General features: G+C 38.6%; 1 protein-coding gene across 10 annotated transcripts in view; it reads left to right on the top strand.

Annotated features, from left to right (window-relative positions):
• Nucleotides 1–20,519, top strand: part of OXR1 (oxidation resistance 1) — a 359,160-nt gene that overhangs the window by 264,284 nt on the left and 74,357 nt on the right. Inside the window, exon 1 of one of the 10 annotated variants that reach the window (XM_045204934.3) lies at nucleotides 8,516–8,538. The exons of the other annotated variants lie outside the window; for them this stretch is intronic. The gene's annotated coding sequence lies outside the window, so the exon portion shown is untranslated. Of the gene's footprint in view, nucleotides 1–8,515; nucleotides 8,539–20,519 lie in introns of those variants that run through there. 10 annotated transcript variants of the gene reach the window in all.

Here is a 20,519-nt window from a genome sequence, read left to right as displayed (position 1 = left end):
ACTGATAATACGTTTCAGTAGGTTCTCCCAACCTCCCGCTTAAAAGTTTGCTCGAATGTCCTTGCTTTCTTTCCTTTAGCATTTTATTTCTTTAAGTTCTCTAGGCTCCAGACAAATGAGGAGAGAAAAAGAGAGGAGTTTTTTGTTATTTTTTTCCCCGGTTTTAGTCAAGTCAAAATAACATTACTGATGGATCGACCTGTACTTTTTAAATGGGAGGAATAAAGATATAAAAAGATCTGAGGCATGTAAGTACCCTCTTTGATTTTTAATGGCACGAAGCAGATGGAATTCATTATTGACTTTTAAAAATGAAATTGCTCTCCGTTATTATTTATTTATAGTTTTCCCTTTCACAAGAAGTAATTACCGTTACTAGGTTAGTGTTTCCTCAGTCACCAACTGCATGACAACGTTGGAATGTGCAATATAGTTTACCACTTGGGCACGAAGCTTAATGATGTCACAGGATATTATTTCTCAAATTAATAATAAATTCATGAGAATAATGCACAGCGAAAAGGTTGAGTATCTTTTTTATTTGGGTAATTTCAAAGGCAATTATTTCACATTAGAAAGCAATTTATTTATGAAGTTCTCATTGCAGAAACAGAAATGTTTTAAATTAGAAATAAACAGCCTAATTTCATTTTTCCAGTTCAGCACACAGATTTTGTGATGATAATCATAATACATACAAAATGCCCAAGTAAGATATTTGGTCCAAGTGACCTTTTAACTTTAATCACAAGATCTAAAACTTTTAAATCATCATGGAGGTTGATAACCAGTCATAACAAAATTTTATTTCCAAGCAATGCCCAATATTTAATCATTACTTTTAGTTCAAATTTGAGAGGAATTCAAATTGTCTAATTTTCAGTTTTCACTCTAGAGTGGAAAAGTCTTCAGTATTGTACAAGAAGTTACAGATGTTACAAAGATCTATGCCGTCCTTTTCAAAGCTGACGTTTTACAGCATGATTTCACATACAAGACAGCAGTGGTACTTTACAAGATCAGATCCGATACAGATAAGATTCAGACTACTCTTAAATTTCAGTGAAGCTCTTGATGGAAGTAGACCCCTCCTCCCATTTTACTACCTGTGCTCCTCCCCACCCTTCCCTTCCCCAGCTGCTTCCTTCCTCCTGATTCCTCCCCCTTCTCCTTCTCCTGTGCCTTACACCGGCCCGGCCCTTGTACACTCAGACATCTTTCTGCACAAGTGAATCCGTTTTTTTCATAGTGGTCATCAATCACTGTGAAACTGAAGGACAGCAATTAATATTTCATATGTAGCACTTAAGCCTCTTCACCTAGATGCTGCATTTTGCTTCTTTGTACACATCGATAGCCACTTAATAAATGCTTATTGATTGTCTAGTAAGGTTGGATGATGACTGATTTTGAGAATTTGCATACCCTCTTCAGTTGCCAGTACTATATTTCCTTGGTTCTAAGGCACACCATTATTTTACCTTTTAACTTTTTAAAATCTGAAAGTAACTTAGGATCAATGGCACATCGCAGTTTAATTGGCAAGGTTTTCTTTTTCTTTTTTCTTTCTTGGTGGCATATCTTATAACCAATGCTATCTTAGCTTTGATGACATATTGCAGTAAAAAATAGATAAATCCATTATTTGTATAATACGCTAAAGACTGTACATTTCCCATTTAAACCTTGTGAGAGTATTGTTTTTTGTTTGCTGTGGCTTTTTTATAGCTAACATTGGTCCTTCCTCACCACCTTCCTCCACCCTGATTGCTTTGCCACTGGGCTTCTACTTGTCCTTGGACCCTCTGTCTTGACTGATCGTCTCTGGAAAATATTCAGAGAATTTTATTAATAATTTAATTACTGATACATAGCTGTAGTGAAATGGAAAGGGTACAGGTTTTTAAACTAAAGACCTGGGTTCAAGTTATGGCTTTGATACTATGTGTCCTTACTGATCCAACAATTATTCTCAGAACTTAAAATTATACATCTAAGAATAGAAATAACATGAGTACTTTCTTTATCACTGGATCGTTAGGGCAATTTGTAAGAACTATTGAACCAGTAAAAATATTGAATATTAAATGTATATGAGAGCACTTCATGAACAATGAAGTACCGTTCAATTATAAACTTTAGCACCAACATTGAGCAAAACATAATTAGACTGGCTTACGTGTGAGAGGGACCTTGAGGGAAAAAAGAGCAACTATAGAATCTGTTCCAAACAAAAGGGATAAGCTCTGCATTTTAATTGTCATTAGAAATGATGCGATGACCCATTCGCTCTGTCTGAAATCCAAGGAGCACTGGGAAATCTATCTTCAGAAAACATTCTTGCTATAAGAAGGGTCCTGGCTATTTTGAATCCCAGTGCTGAACCCGTGCCCGTCCCTGAGTGCTTATATCCTTCGTTCAGTTAGCAGAACCACAGTCTGCAGCGGCTCTGTGGTGGTAAAAATAAGACATTACTGAGATTCCCCAATTCCCTTCCTGCTTTTGTTCCTTCCAGGTAAGAGACAAATCAATCTGTAAATTATAGTAAGGCTTTGGCTTTAGAAAAACTAATGTATGCATGTTTAACAGTGGACTTTGGAATCATTGTATGGCAGCTTTGTCTAAATCATCACTTTCAGAGGACAGACATGTTGGGAGAGTTGGGGGGACTGTGGGAGAATTGCCAGCATTAGTGTTCTTTCTGTGTGTCTGTGTTTTAGTTGCTTGGTTTGGTTGAAGCAACCAAAACTCATTGCCTATTTGTTGGACCCCAATGTTATTTACTTACCAGGCCCTGTTTTTACATAAAGACTTAAACTGACATAGAATTTGCACATGAACATCTATCTTCGCAGAGCCCTACCTGGCCCAGAAACACACACACAAACACACTTCACACACACATCTTACTGCCTGCCAGTTCTTCCTCATTCACTCCACTCCCACTACACTGCCCTTATTGCTAGTCCTTGAGCCCACCAGATACGTTCTTTGTCAAGACTTCTGTAAGCACTGTTCCCTCTGCCTTGGTGGCTCCGCCCACAGAGATTGGCATGGCCAGCTGCTGGCTTTCTCCGGTCATCACTGAGAAGTTGATTTCTCAGTGTGACCTTCCCTGAACACCTCCATGTAACTTCAAATCCCCCAACCCCTCAGTAGTTCACATCCCTCTTTTCTGCCCTTTAAATCTCCTTAGCACTCATCACTAACACATGTATGTGTTCATATTCATGTTGTTAACTGCAGTGAAAACTCTATAAAGAAGGAATTTCATCTTTCTTTTTTCATATTCTATCCATCCTACAAAGAGCAGAGCCTGGTGCATAGGATGTCCTCAGTAAATATTTGTTGAATATATCCTCTCATCAACCCTATTCATCAGGTACAATTATTACCCCATTTCACATATGAGGAAGTTATGACACAGAAAGATTAAGCAATTTGCCTAAGGTCAAACAAGCTAAGTAAGGGTCAGAGCCAGGATTGAAACCCAAGACCCTGGCTCAGAGTCTGTGTTCAAAATGCTCCATAGTCCTTATTTAAATGGTAGAGCAAAATAATTGAAAAAATGGAAGTATGTAGAGAACTGTCTATTCTCTATGATTTTCTTTAATATGCGTTCCTTCCAGTTAAGTGGAAAATCGAGAGTTGTCTGGCTTAGCACGATTGGGAAAAGACAAGCCTCTTTCTTCCATTATCTTTTGGGTTTTTTCCTAAAAAGAAAGTATGAGTTTTTAATATAGGAAGACACAAAAACAAATGGCCCCAGTGCCACCCATGATGACATCCAAATAGTAATAATAAAGTGACACATGGGCAATGGTGTAAAAGAAAAAAGTTAACCCTATGGAAATATATAGGGGTGGGCGAGAGTAGGTTAATAATAATAATAAATATACAATAATTAAGCAATAAATAATAATACAAGACTAAACTCTGTTTTGCATACTCACAATTGTAAACCTACTTTTGCCCCTCCCACGTATTTGTGTTTTATATCATCTCTACTATTATATGATTTACCTCTTTTGAATCACTGTAGAAGGTTAATAATGATGACATCATCAACATAGGAAGGTGATCAAAAAAAGATATCAAACTACCCAAATGCTTTTAGAGCATGAGTCCCCAACGGTGGACCAGTGCTGGCCCAGAACCAGGCCACACAGCAGGAGGGGAGCTTGAATGTAATGTGCTTGAATCATCCCAAAACCATGCCCCCCACCAACCCTGGTCCTAGAAAAATTGTCTTCCAAGAAATCGGTCCCTGGTGCCAAAAAGGTTGGGGACTGCTGTTTTTAGAGCGTCTGTTTTCTGCTTTTCCCCTGCAGCCAAGAAACAATCACACTGATATTTAGTTCTTCCAATTCCAGGCAGGAGCTTACTTGCTGCCTCTTAAGAGGTGATTAAAACCTCATGCCCCTTAGTAACAAACAAACAAACAGTCTGAAAAATTACCAGTGCTGTCGTGATTCATAGCTGAAAGCATTAGCCTCCAGGCAAGTCCTGAAGCTTCTGCCATGAGGAGCTGTAAGAGGAGGCAGAGGCTGGACACACAGGGATCCGCCAGCCACCCCTTCTGAAGGTCTGTAGTGTTGTGGTTAGGATTTCCCATACTGCAGTTACTCAGAGTGACCCCCGACCTTTCTTATTTCTCCTTTCCCTTCCAACCCATTATCCACACTTAATGATCTTTCTAAAACATACTCAGAATGGTATCAAAAAGACTGTAGCTTTCTCTGCCTCAAGCCAGCTAAGCCTAATAATTAACAGTAACCCATTGGAGTCAACCAACCATTCCTGGCATTCCTGCACATCTAAACACAGAATTCATTGGCTCTCTCTTTTAAAAATCCTTAAAGATCACCCACTGCCTGCTCTGTATATTCCAGACTCCTTGTATGGCACACAGTCTTTCATGGATTAGAACCTACCTTCCTCATATCTCCTGTGCGCTTTATACTCTTCACTTAGGCCTGATTTTAGGAAAGCCTGTGCATTGGGTTACTGCCAGAATTCAATGAGAAAATATATATAAAGTACTTAATAATAACTAGGACTTACTGAACACTTACCCTCTTACCAGACGCCAAAGACTGAGCTTCCATGTGTTCTATGATTTAAAATTCATACAACCCCATGATGTGTAGATACTTTAATAATCTCCATTCTCTAAATGAAGAAACATTTTGAGAGGTCAGGCAACTTGCCCAAGGTCATACTTGTAGACAGAAAAGGGGTTGTAATTTTATCTGGCCAACTCCAAAACTGATGCTTTTATAGATTTTAGTGCTACCTGGCACATTGCCTGCTGTACAATTTGGTTTGATTAAATATTCATTTTTAAAATCCATTACTACAAAAATTACAGTATGTAAAAAAAAAAATGACCTTTTTTTTTTTTGCTCCCATTGCCCACCAAGGTTAACTGATGAACTACTTCTTTGACTCTTTCTGGTGCCCATCTCCTCTATGCTGCCCCCTTTCATCTGCATGCTCACCGTACTGTAGTGTAAAAATGCGTTCAAATAGCTCATGCCTCTGACCTGTTGGCGGTTCCCTAGTGCAGGCACCCTATCTTTATTGTTTTCGTATCCTCAGAGCTGAGCATAACATGCCGCACTCAGAAGCAGTTGAACAAATGAAGGAGTGAGGCAATCTCTGAGGAGAATTTTGAAATCTGTGGGGCTTCCCCTTGCTCAAAAATGAGGAATTCCTCCTTCCTTTTAATGTGTAACTGACTAACTCTCCAAATAACATTCAACCAGATTAGGAAAGAGCATAATCAGACTCAGAGAGATAGGAGGGGGTGAGGGGAAGACAAAATCATCCTCTTTCTCTTCCTTCCTCTTTTCCCTCTGTAACATCGAGGTAGTTTTCCTACCAAATGAAAAAGAGACAAGATGGAAGGAGCAAGGTAACATTTAGAAAGAGTGAAATTAAATTTAAATTCTTGCTGAAAGTACTGGTAATGCCTCATGCTAAGTTGTCTAAGACTCAAGGCTTAGGCTCCCCCCCACCGATAGCTGATCCTTTTAAAAATCTCCAAACACAGTTATACCAACAGTTAAAGCATTAATGAATTAGGAAACACTCCTAAATTCTAACATCTGAAAGTTTGAGGGAAGTCAACTGATGGTCACATGATCACTGAGTAAGTCAGTGTCTAGTCCCAGGAATAGAGCTTAAGTCTTCAGACTGCTGGTCCATGCTTCCAGTCATCTAACTACTGCCGAGTCCCCTGAAGGCTTTGATAAAAATAGGGGATGTTACATTTATCAGGGTAAGTCATTGTCATTGCCAGTGCTCATATTCTATTTTTCTTTGTTTGATAAATTAATAATTTCAAACTCATAGATGCATGTGTTCTGTTGGTTGGTGTATAATAGTTATTATGTCAAGAATACCAACACAGAAATACTTCTAGAATTTACATTATCCCTTGAAATATAGAGAGCTCATGCCCTGGCTGGGTGGCTCAGCTGGTTGGAGTGTTGTCCAATATACCAAAAGGTTGTGGGTTCGATCCTCATTCAGAGCACATACCTAGGTTGCAGTTTCAATCCCCAGTTGGGATATGTACAGGAGGCAACCAATTGATGTTTCTTTCTCTCTCTCTGCTTCTCTCTCCCTTCTCTCTCTCTCAAATCAATAAACATACCCTCCAGTGAGGACTAAATAAGTAAATAAATAAGTAAAGCTCACATATATCAGCACAAAGGCATCATTATTCTGTATGAAGAAGAGGGAAAACATTATTTTTAATCAACGCCTTTCTTTTTAACTTGTGTGGCAGGATCCTCCGTCCCGAGGTGACATTTGACCACTGTAAGGTCCGGAGCAGATTTGGTACCCTGGGTGAAAATAGGAATACGGCGACACAAAATAACAGTCAATGTGATCTAAATACAGTTTGCTGTTATCTGCAAATTACAACCCCATGTCTCAAGAGAGTGAAACACCTGCCCCTCTCTACCTATAACTTTATAGACGAGCCTTACAAATCTCACCCTCTTGACCTCCTTTGTCCTCTCTTTGTGTAGGGAAATGGTGGCTCAGATTTCTCTGCAAGATGAACGTCAGCTAGTATCTGGGTTTAGGTCCTTGCACTGCTACCTGCCAGCTATGCAACAGCAGACAAGTCAGTGAGCCTCCCCTATGTCTTGTTTCTTCATCGGCAGCATGGGGATAATGTTACTCTCCTTCCCCATAAGGTTGTTGCAAAGATGAATGGCTGTGTGTAAACAAGGGCTTAAATCATAACCTTGGCACTGAAAAGGACCTTCTCAAGGTGAATCCACCTCGCCATTTTTCAGCTGCGAAACGGAGGGGCAGGAATGGTAAATGTGCCCAAGACCATTAAGCCCATGAGTCATCTGGGGCTAGAAACCAAGTCTTTAGCTTGAGTGTGCTTCATTTTATTTTACTTTTTAAATATCTTTTCTCATGATAGACACAGCAGAATTGATGTGCACATAGAAGGAACATAAAGACTACGATAGAACAACCTGGAAAAGGAAGTAGATATTTTACACCAAAGTAACATGACAGCAGATAACAAAGAGGAAGGTACAAGGAAAAGTAATTATTAGAGGGTTTAGTACCATGCCAAACATACATTAAAATGTGAAAAGCTTTTAACTACCTGATTCATATTACCTGATTTTAATTACCTGATGGGTAGCTAAAATGTCTACTGAGGATATTTTTTGAATGTATAGAGAATAATCAAAAGCACATCCCTTGCCTTCCCTTTTACTAGCACTCTGAATGGGAGGATTTAGCAGTCTTCACAATGAGCACCCAATCCCTGCTTTGTGCAGCCTTGCCCCCTGCGCTGGGAGCGGGTGGAGGGGGTGAGAGGAAGTTTAAGGGGCTGACTTGGAGAGAGGAGTTGCTTAGATTAGATGAGGAATAACAGCAAAAACCCCCACGTACAAATCTTAAGGAGGTTCAACTGGATTTACAGGCCTTTCTTACAAATTGCAGATATCCTCTTAAAATATTTACATCCCCATAAATTACTTCTGTAATGGTATTCTACATTTCTCCTCTCGTCACATCAGCTTTGATTGGTGATAGGAATTGATAGTAGATGCCAAAGGGTATTGAGTGCCAGGAGGCAAAAGAAGCTCATTAAAAAAAAAAATTAGTGAGAAATGCCAAAAAATAGCCTTTGGCTACTTTTATATTTTGCTTAGGGCTATAGAGGCAGCCAATTAAAATCCAAGATGTGGAAGCATTTGATATCTTGCTCCCTGGCATGTCTTCAGTTTGGCACAAATAAACTCATAAAAATTCAAGAAAATAAAATAAAATGAAATAAAATCCAAGATGTGATAGTAGCCTTTTTTTCATGCTCTAGGACTTGATGTTGATTGCACTATCTCATGATTGCAGGACTAAGAACAAGTCAAGTGTATGGTCTAGGAATTAGCAGACAACATCATCTAAAACAGTCAGTGGAAGATGACAGAGCCAGAACCTGAGAACCTAAATTCAAGTTCCTACACTGATAGTGAGGAATTGCATTGGTCTGTAAGTAAAGGCCCCAGTCATCTAAACGTGTAAAGCTTTATTTTTCTCTTGTGGAAAGAAGTCCAGAAGTAGGAAGTCACTGATACAGGCTCAGGATGTCAAGGCTGGGGTCCCTACAATTTTCTTAGACTTTGCCTCATAGTTCTAAGAGGGCTGCTGTAGTTCTTGCCATCACATCCATCTTCCAGATAAAAGGAAGGTGGTGGCAGGAAGGAATGGCAACTGTATCAGTGAGGCAAAAACCTTCTGAGAAACCTTTAACAGACTTCAGCTCATGTCTGTGTCTAGAACTGTGTCACAGGACTACCTAGAAAAAGGAAGTGAAAAATTAGCTTTTATTTGCTAAATATATTGTCATTCCAAATAAAATCAGGAATGAAGATGGGGAGAATGGATATTACGTAATTAGCAGTCTCTCCCTACAACCATTAAGTGTATAATCCTAGAAAAGTTATTTATTTGCTCTGCCAGTATCTCATCCTGTTATAAAATGGTTATGACTATTTGCTGTATCTTAATTCCCTGGTCCCCACCCACTCCAGCATTGATTAGAGGAAATTAAATGAAGGTTTTAGCAAATTGAAAAGGTAAAAGTAGTATATAAATATAAACTAACTTTATTATGAAGGTAATAGGACTGAAGGGGTTGTATGTATTCGAAGGAGACTCTAATGCATACCTTTCCCCTTCTCTGGTCAGCAGTGAGAGTGAAATAAGCACAAAGCATCTAAAAGTTCATGCTGGGCATTTAAAAAATATCCCAGTGGGTAAGTAATAAAAGCTTAGCCTTAAAATATACCAACTACAAATCATTCCAAGTCTATGAACTGTGTGAACTCTGGCCATTTGAGCAGTCTTAGTACAACCCGGTTGTGTCTCGCAGCATCTTGAAAGTAGGGCCAGACGCGTCTGTTACAAGGACAAGACACTGAAAATGTTTCTATCTGGAAATCACTAGTGTGGATTAGGAAAATAATTTTTTTCAAACCAAGGGGTGGAGGAGGGGGGTTGAATTTTTAAAGTAACACAAATGGTGTATCCCTGATTGTTTTAGGTATTCAAGATTACAAGAACTTCAGACTTTTCTAGTTAAAAATATATATTTTATATATATTACATATAATATATAGTGTGTATGTGTATCTCCTTTGTCAGGCACATAGTGTTCTACATAGAAATGCATTTTCCAATAGAATAATGTGTTAAAATGTTTTCTTTCAAGACTATTTCTATGTAATCAAAATTAATGTTAAAAATCAGAGATCAGCTAGCTAATATCTTGAAGTCATCCATAAAACTACCTTCTCTTATAAATTCAGATTCAGAAAAAGCCAAATAATCTCTAAATGAAAGGTATCAGCAACAACAGAACTCTTTAGCAATATTACTAAGTAATTTGAAACAGCTGTCTCTTAAGAGCCAGCTAGATATAAGATGAATAAGATACTTATTTCATTCAAAGATGTGAGATCACTCCCCAGAGGTCTCCTTCATTTTCAGCCGACTAGACTGTTGAATTTCACCCAGTGGCCCTGCGTGACTGGGGCGCGGTGGAGAGGGCTGGGGGTCTATAGGCTGCTTGCTTGTTCACGGATCGTGGCTGCACCAATATTCAGTGAACAGACAGGACATTTAAGTGGGAATTGCTGGAAGTATTCTGTAGCATTACACCCAAGAAAAGATCATATGGGATCTTTGGAGGACTTTCTTCCGGCCGTTGCTTTAGGAAGTGGGGCCTGACCTCCTGTATGAAGCCTAGAAGAATATAGCAGAGTCAATAGAGCAAGAGAGATGCTTCTGGATCAAGGGAAATGGTTCTCAGGCATGGAAATCATTGCAGGAGGAGAAAATGCTGATTAAATATCTCAAATACTTGTTCAAAAATGAAAGACAGGGAAGATGAAGGGCAAGTGATAAGGGATGAGGTGCAGAAAGGAGAACTGGGAGACTGTGGAAATGACTGAAGTTTTTTAGAGTGGATTCCACACATACACAAATACAACCTTAAGTTTTCTAAAACCTCACAACTGTATTTATAGTGACTCTTGATAGTGGTATCTGAGGATGGGAACCAACCGTGTTTTACCTGCACGTGAATGGAACATGAAATTAAGGTGGCAAATTAGGTGTCTTCAGAAATACTCACCCTTGAATTGTTTATGTATCTCATTTTGCATTTATCTATTAGTCTTTTTGAGCACACAAAAAGTCTATCAAAATACTTTTGTGGCTTTAATTTTTAAGTAGTTAAAAATTGAATTGAAAAATGTAAACAATTTAATTGATGTGAGTCACATTGAGAGCGCTTAGCGGACATGTAATACACTTCAGTACTTATGTGCTTAACTGTGTACATGAAGTTCAGTCTTGTACATGAAGTTTGTGTACACACCTAGCTTTGTAATGTCATCCACTTTTGGAGTGATGGATTAAATAACACATTTTCTGTGCCTTTTATCTTTATATGGGTGAATTTTGGAAGGCTGCTGTGGCTTAAAATATAAATAGGTTTATAAAATGCTACTTTGTTTCTGGATGCTCTCATTCCATCTCATTCCCTTTTATGTTTGGCTTTTAATCAATAATTTCAGGCTAAATGCAGTCAAGTGTTTGGAAATAAAACATGTCGAATGAAATGCTCTGTTATCTGATGACAGATAGGTGGTCCTCCTTCACTGATGCTTGTTGTGCATGGATCTGGATTTAGGTGTAGGTGCTATTTCTATATAGTAGCTGTAAAAGGGGGAAGGTACTTTTTATATACCAGTCTCTCTTTTTTTCATTTAAATTTTGCTGCCTTTTGTTGCTAGGTATAGTTCCATAGTTTACCAAATTATTTCCAGTTATTCTTGATTTGTATCACATGTAAATACCTATGATTCCAAAATACTGAATAATAGTAAGACTGTGATAATATCACTGCTCTTCTGTTACCATATGGCTGTCTTGCAAATAACTCTTCAAAAGGAATTGACTTTCAAAACATCCCCTTCGATTATTTCGCTTTCGTCCTAGTACTCTGCCAATTCTGACCTCATATCTTTTTCTCCATCACCTTAAACTAACAGAATACATCTCTGAAACAAATATATCCATAGTCTCATAGGAAAGACATCTGAGAAAATCAAGCTCAAAAGGAAAAAGAGCAAAGTGTAGAACAGTGTTGGGCTCATTGCCTAAGGTATTTTTGGTGCTGATCATCTGGGCCAGCACTTACTTGTTATGAAAAATGACTCTAAGTTACTCTGTGCTGACTGAATTTATTTAAAGGGAAAAATTAATTTACAAGTCACGGCTTAACTTACAACTGCAGACTTCACATCCATATAAGTCATGTGCTATGTTCCTACAGTCCTGGAATAGATTCAGAATGCGTAGTGCTGTTTTGGATTGTCCCAGGCTTCTTTCCCTAGACTCTTAGGTTCCTCAAAGGATCAAGTTTAATTGGGGATTCTCTCTCAATGTCAGCAGCCTGTTTCAAAACGATAATGAAATATCAGACTGCCTCATCAGCTCAGCTTCAGTAAATCTCCTGAAGATTTCCTCTCTGACTAAACCCCAGTCTTCATGTCAAAATATGTCTTTATTAATGATAACACACCAAAAGGTTATATAATTTATATAGGGTTTACATGAGTGAATGACACATTCCCTAAGATGAACAAAGAGCTAAAAAGTTAGCTTAAGGACTTAGAAGAAAAGTCCCCCAAAACTAAACTATTTTAATTTAGAGGAAAAAGATTATAAACTCAATAATAATAGCTTGCATTTATTGAATATTTTCCCTGTGTCATTCTTCACAGTTACTCTGTAAGATAGGTATTATGATTATACCCATTTTACAGCTGAGAAAACTGAGACTTGGGGAAATGAACTTGTCCAAGGTTATACAAGTATAATTGATGCAGGTAAAAGTTAAAGGATGGAAATCTGACTCTAGAGCCAGCCCTTTAATATGACAGTCACCATAACACAAATGATAGTCATACAGATTGAATAGTTATTGGAATCAGAGAATACTTCTTAAGATATTCCTACCAAAAAGGTAAGGTTAGATTTATTCATGTGTTTTGAGCCAACATTATTTAGAGAAAGTAAGGGTAATGGGAGAATAAGTTCAATAATAACACACAAAAACAAACATGGACATCCAGACCTTGGGGCATAGCCCAGGATCACTGCCTGTTTCTGCAATAAGCCAGTGGCGTGGAAAAACCAAATAAACAAAAACCAGTGGGGCCTTTGCTAGGATGTTACTGCTCCAAGTGTGGTCCACTTTGAGTCTGGCAACATTAGCTTCACCTGGGAGATTGTTAGACATGGAATTTCTCAGGTCCTGCCCCAGACTTTACTGAATATTAAGATCTCTAAATGATTCCTTTGCACATTAGAGATGAGAAACCCTGGTCTAGATACCTAGAGACTTAACCAACTGTAATGTGTAGACCTTGTTTAGATCATGATTCAACAAGCAAACTGCAAAAAGACATTTTTACCTAGTGGGGAGAGTGGGCAAGGACTAGGTCTTGGATTCTACAAAGGAATGAGTGCTGATTTCATTAGGTATGATAATGGCACCCAACAGCTAATATGAATGTTCAAATCTTTTAAAATTTACATGTGTACTCTGAAGCATGTAGGGGTTAAATAATATGTCTTAGATTTGCTTTAAAATATTTTGGCAAAGAAAATAGCAATAAGTGATACAGTTGTGGCAAAATCTTGAAAATTGTTGAATCTATATGATGGGCCATGCTATTATTCTTCTATCTACTTTTGAGTATGATTGAATTATTAATAATTTTTAAATACCAAAAAATGGTCTTGTGCTGTAGATATTTTATAAATAACTAAAAGAAAAAAAGTTTCTTATACTATAAGAAAAAGTCTTAATCACTGAACAGGATGCGAGAGAATCTTTCTGCTGAGGATTTTTAAAATAGGACATATTCATGGGTCTGGGGGCCGTTTTAGGTATAATCCTGGTAAACACCAGAAGACAGAAAACCTATCAAGCCCCCTTTCTCAATAATTACTCTACGGTAGATGTAATACTTTGTGAATATTATGGGCCATTGATCTTATATTTAATGCCTTAGTTGTGTGTTTTTTTAAAAGCAGTTGATGGTGCCTCTGGTGAAGCCCCATTTTCTTCTCCTCATGGCATTCCTCCCTGGCAGGTCACTGGATGGTTGACTGATGGAATGCTGAGCTACCTACTCATCTAGCTTAAGTATTTATAGAGCGTCCTGTACTGATTCTACTCTGCTGAGAGTCTGTGCTGGTCAGAGCAGACTGAGGCCTTTTGATGTTACATGGTCATTAGGAAGCCCTGTAAGCTGGTGTGTGTTTGTCATAGACAAAGGCACTCCTTTCAACATCACAGAAACCCTTAATGCACCTACCCATTCCAAACCATATCATTTTTTGTTTGTTTGTTTCTGGAAAAGGGAGCCAAAGAGATTCCCTAAGCTATTAAAAAGAAAAACCAAGCTCTTTTGTCGCTTATTAAGTGGCAGTGTTTGTGGTCATGTGTTTTATATTTTCTGGCTCCTTCCCATAGAAACCTGAGAATGGTTCTCAGGAACTAATGAACTAGGCCAGCGTCCCCAGACGCCGACATTATTCCGTTCACAGAGGGACCACCAATGCCTGACTGGTTCAGTAGGTGCCTTGTGTTTACAGAGTGAGTCAGTGGATGAACGAGACTCTGCTTCCAGAAGCCTTCCTGCTTTAACCACAAGTAGTTTTTCTCATGTACTATATTTGGGTCTGTGGGTTTGAATTTTATGGAATAACCCAGAGCACCTAAGATTTTCCTTTAGACAAATAAGTATTAGGAGAAATAAATGAGTAATAGGACGGTGGAGGGAATTTTCATTGTGACTCTGAATCAGAGTTGCTGACACTCAGGTGCTGTTCCTTGTGCTTCTTTAATTTAGGTTATGCCCCCAAGAGGCTCCCTAGTTATAGGATGCTACATCATTAGGTGTGTGTGATTTTCAACTTTGTAGACACCTACGTTGTTTTCTCTCCCTCTTCCTTATTCTTCCTACAGATGCCCAGTCATCTAGTCTCTGTTTCCTCCACAGTACAGCCCCTGCATAAAATTCTCTGTACTGCGTATCAGCCCTCAGTCAGCACAAACAAACCCGGTAGTCAGTCAAATCGTGGCCTTTTGGCATTCCCCAAACATTTTCTACTCACCCCACACCCCTCAGCCATTCTGCTGCAGCACAATATTATAATTGTTGGCTACAGAATTGTAGTTAGAATAATTCGGGTTTTTCCCTAACCTTGTTGCTACTGGTAAAATTATTATAAAATATAACTACATTGTAAAAGATCAAAAATGCATTTAAAACTGTAGATGGGTTTGAGAAGAAGCATGATGCAAAGTTTCATGGTTTAAAGAATTAATAAATATGGCAAAAATTGTATTTTCTCTTTCTATTTTAAAAGAATATCATTAAATCAAGAGTGAGCTTTAGTGTGTGTGCGTATACATGTGTGTGTAACCCAAATGGGTTCTATTAGAGAAATGAGACAGTAAGAGGATACTTTTTAAGGATAATTTTACCCCCAAAAAAGGTAAAATCGAGACATATATGGAAAGGAACACATTAAATATTTTATTTAACTCATTAATAAAGGATCCAATAAGATGTCCCCAGCTCAAAGGAGAATGCAAATAGCCATATTTATAGGCCAGGATTATTAAATAAATATACAAATGGAGGCATTCTTCCGTATTGGGGAAGAAAGCCAATTCAAAATCTATTGGACAGAGTTTTTACTTGCTAAAGACAACAATGTCTTTATTATTTTTGCATTGATATCAGCTTTTACAGTTTATAGAGTTATCAGTTAGTTTCCATAGAATCAAAATCAGATAATCCCATGCTAACGGTATTCACAACATATGTATTTGCTGGCTAAAGAAGCGTTATTTTATTGTATTAGCAACACACTATTTTGCACGTAGTTATCATAATTATATTTTCCATACGGGCTTTTATCACACTCTTTTTTCAGTCCAGGATTTCTCTGAACTGCAGCTAAATCAAATTGGTACAAGGAAGACTTTAGGGGAGTAGGTTGTTTTAATTGGGACTCCACAGATTTTGAAGGCGTTAAGTGAAAATGAGGGGCTGAAAGAGAAAGCACAGAAAGATAGTCAGTAAGTAGCAGGAAAATAAGGCTTTCTGAAGACATGCTATAACAGCAGCCAGAGGCGCGATGTGGTTATGGGAGTGCTCAGTCTTTCCCAACATCTGCTGGCTCTGGGTTTCTCAACCTGGGCACTGCTGACATCTGAAGTGGGGCAGTTCTTTGTTGGGGGGTTGTCCTGAGCATCGCAGGATAAGCAGAACCTTGGCCTCAATTTACTAGATGCCAGTGGCACAGCCTCCGGTAATGGTAGTATCTCTAAATATTCCCTGGGGGGGACGTTTGACAAATTTAGCGAGTGAAAACAGAGGACACCCAGATACATTTAAATTTCTGATGGCAGCAAATAACTTTTTGGTATAATAAGTATGTCCCATGCAACATCTGGTACAGACTTGTACTGACATTTTATTTTTTTCTGAAATTTAAATTTAACTGAGAACCCTAATAGGAGGCAAAATTGTCCATGATTGAAAATCCGCAGTGCTGTTGATATCAGTAAGTTATGAGCAAACACCCACGATACTCCTGGCTAGCCTGACTGGTCATGTTGCTTTCCTTAACCTCTCTGACTCCGGTAAGCTTGTCTGCAAAGGAGAGCTCAGATATAATGGAAATAATGTAGGAAATACCCTTAATACAATGCCAGGCCTAGTAAAGAATAGATATATGGCTGTTGCTACTATCTAGCAACTCTTTACAAGATGGTGCCATAATATTTACTGGTCTGTAGACTTAAGTTTCACTAACAAGGAAGGTTGTATTGTATGAAGGAAACAGCAGGAGCCCTGCAGTGATTCTCATCTGGGCTGCACATAGAGATCACCTGGGAAGTGTCCTCCCCACTGTCTGTACCCTACATCCGAGAGATTTAGGTTTCATTGATCTGGAGTGTAGCCTGAACATTGGGATTTTCAAAAGCTCCTAAAATGTATAGCCAAGGCTGAGAATTGCTCTTTGAGAGAAAAAAATAGTATCAGATAATTGGTTCTCCTTAATAATGAAGAGAGGGAGTGAGCTTGACTTAATTACATCTGATTCTTGTGTTGTAGGAAAGCGGGTTGGAATCCAATTGAGAGAAAAGATGGGCATGATTTCATTCACTCATTTATTCAACAAAATAGAATATCTGAGTTGCCTACTATATCCCAGGCTATGTTCTAACAATAAACAGACAAATCATTTTAATCTAATTTCAAACACTAGAACTAAGGCCTACATGACAGATGGTAGCATTACAAAAAAAAAAGTCAAATGAAGTCATGAATAGTCTTAATAAGAAAGCAAAATGGGGAGAAATCAGTGTGACTTGACAAGATGCCCTCTGAACTTAGCTCTTAGAAGAGGCAGACATAGCAAGAGCATATTCCGAGGACAAGTAAGAGGATGACATAAAATTAAAGTGTCATGAAGGCCAAAACACACTAAAGAAAAAAACCTGGCTAACCACAGTAGGATCACTCTGTGAAAAGGGAAGTCCTAGAATAAAGGAGAATAAGAAATGTGAGGTTCTGTTTTTGAGGAAGATGTACAGTGTTTAACAGGTTATTAGAAGGCAGAACAAGCATAATGCCCATGATGCTTTGTTTTTCTCAAGAAGAATGAGCTAGTAGAAAATACAAAACAAAAACTGTGAAATGGAAAGTTGTAGGCTAGCATGGGTGAAGCTAAATTACCCACATCCACTTCACATGAGTTATTAACCTCTTGCTCCAGAAAACTGAGTTATCAGTAAACTTTTATATGTGGCCACAGAAACATTGATAGTAATATTATAGGACAGGTAGTGTATTTGTAAAAATTATACTCCTTTTTATAACAATCAAACCTCAAAAATATGTATTGTATAATGGCTTAAATACGCTATTAGTTCATTTTTTGTTCAAGTCTGAAACCGGCATTCCTGAGTGGTGGGTCGCTCTCCTCTGAAGGTGGATTTTTGGACCCACATTCCTTTCTTGTGGCTCTGCATCTTTAATAAGTGGCTTCTCAGGTCTCCATGCTCCTCTCTTCCAGGCTGCAGAAAGGAAAAGACCATGGAGGGTCACACATGGATGCTCTTGTGGGCCAGGTTTGAAAGTAGCACACATCACTTTTGTAAATCTTTCCATTGGCTAGAAATTAGTCACCTAGCCACCCCAATTGAAAAGAAAACTGAGAAATGTAGTGTGTCCAGGAAAAATAATAGTCAGATTTGGTGACAGCTAACCAGTCTCTACCCAGAAAATAGGACGTCTGCCAGAAAACTGTAGTTAGATGAATAATTCAAATTTCGAAAGTGGGGTTGAAATGGAATTGAAGAATATAGAAACAACAAAGTCTTGAAACCACTTGGACCTAGAAAAACACTGATCCCTTGGAGTCTGGACCTCATCGTCTCCTGCATATTAGGAAGGCATTTAACAAATAATGGCATGTTGACAAATGAGAGCTGGGTGATGGTGTCATTCAGTGGATGCAAACTTCTTCAGATAACTGTGTCCAGTGAGTGGTAATCACTGTCAGCCAGGAATGTGGTCTCGGGGGCCTATAATGTGACTCCCCTAGCCCATGTCTCGTTAAACACTTGAAAAGAAACAAATTTAAAAAAAAATTATTAGTTTATTTTTTTCCATTACCATTTGTCCCCCTTAGGCCCCACCCATCCACAATCACTGTCCGTGCCTATGATGTGGACTAGAGACAAATGTGTGGCTGACTCAGTGAGAGAGAGATTCAATGGCAGTGCAAATGAAAGAATCAAGAGCACTTTCAAAATGGCCTCAGAAATCTAAAACATAGGTCTGCAGAATTTTTCTGAAAACAGCAAGGGAGTAAATATTTTAGGCTTTCGGGTCATCAGGTCTCTGACACACTAGCCCTTTCTGCTGCTGTAGCCCCAAAGCAGCCATAGACAATACATATGCGAACTGGTGTGGCTGTGTTTCAGTGAAACGGGATTTACGAAAACAGGGGCCGGGCCAGATTTGATCCACGGCCCAGATTTTGCTGAACTCTCATCTAGATGTATACAGGCCGAAATCTGAAGGCAGTACATCTAAATTTGTTCACATATGGCCAAAGAGCAATGGGCCTAACACACTATATAGAGAGCAACAAGTTGGGCATTGTTTGCTCTTATTTTGCAGATGAGAAAGCTAGATCTCAACAATAAATAGTTTGGCCTGGCTTTCACATCTGGATAACACTTCATGGGCCATCATGCCACATCAACAAATGTTTGGGTGAATTGAGAGACTCACAATTATTTGCTCAGGTGGAGTACTTCACGTGGCAGCACTCCCCATAGGAAAGCCCCGGGTTCTTCTGGCTCTGTTCTTATTCAACTGTGCGACCTGCGAGAGACTCGCTTGACTTCTCTGGGCTTTGGCTAACAAAGCAATAACAATAACAGACTCAACTAGATAAACACCAAGGCCCTTCTCCGGTCCAGTAGGATTACTATTAATATGTTCAGGGCATCGTGTGAAAGAGAATTGACACTTTGTAACTCAAAAAGCAATTCTTTTCAATCTTTGCTAATATAGTTTTACAGAAAACCAACATATAAAACATAAAAATGGCATTTTACGAGCATGCGTGTGTTTTATAAGTACAAATTTGTAATGTTTTCTGATGGATTCTTTTTAGCACCAGTACCTCAGAGTTCTACTCATTGTGTTTTGGTTATATGTTGGCTTGCTTGCTTTTGGTTTTATAATGTCAAGAAAATCCCATTCCTATTTTAGTTTACATGATAAAAAAAATTTAATAGTCTTGCAATCTAAGAAAACTCATCAGAATACAGAAATGGCAAGAGAAGCCTGAAAAACAAAATGCATTAACTTCACAACATAAATAAGCTAGTGTTCAGTATATTAATTTGGCATACGTGATAAAAATAAATGTAAAGTAAGCATTTGAAAAACAGTCAAGGTGAGATGTTTATGGTGCTAAATGAACCCCCAAATCTCAATGGTCTGTTGTAGTATCTATTTCTTGCTCATATTATACACCCAATTCTGGTTGAGGTAGGGGGAGGGGCTCTGATCCACACAGCCTCAGGGATCCAGGCTGTTGGAGGTGGCACCGACATCTCATAACTGTCCCATCTGATGTGGGTAGTGTCCTTGGTTGCTAAGGCAGGGGCGGAGGCATCTGGAGTGCAACACATTGGCTGTTTTATGCAGAGGCTGTTCTGTACATGGGAGTGTAAACCACATCTGTCAGTTCTGCTCAGTGTTTGCCAAACTAGTCTCATGACCCTATTCCAGAAGTTAATGTGTGCACTAAATATGCAAAAGCACTTGGAAGAACTATAAAGGAGCAGATCTCAAACATGTTTCAAAACCAAAAAATGCAGGTTCCTGAGCCCCACCCACCCTACAACCCTGGAATCAGGATCTCTGGGGTATAGGAAGGAAATTTGCATTTTATAAAATGTTCCACAGCTGATTCCCTCCTATACCCCAGAGATTATCAACAGGAAGCAACTGCTCTGAACAAGGAGTGTTTTTTAAAATAGAGGAAAAGCAACAATTAGATCTGTAGATTTAAGATTACCCTGCTGCAGTGTTAGAGATGGATTATAGGCGGAAGAAATTAGAAGTAGGGAGATTTCATGTCACAGACATGCAGGGTTCAATAAGTAAATGTAAATGCATGTGCGTATATGAGGGGGGACCCAAAAAAGCAATTTATTTCTAAAAAATTGTGTATTTATTCTTACATGTTTAAACTTCACTCACCTTCAAAGTATTCTCCATTTGATGCAATTCACCTACCTTTCCATTGCTCAAAACAGTTTTTGAGCTCACTGATTTTGATGCCTT

Source organism: Desmodus rotundus, chromosome 8 (assembly GCF_022682495.2).
Source record: "Desmodus rotundus isolate HL8 chromosome 8, HLdesRot8A.1, whole genome shotgun sequence".
In the NCBI taxonomy this organism is placed as follows: Eukaryota; Metazoa; Chordata; class Mammalia; order Chiroptera; family Phyllostomidae; genus Desmodus; species Desmodus rotundus.
Note: the sequence above shows the minus strand (reverse complement) of the source record. Positions and strands in the feature narration are given on the sequence as shown.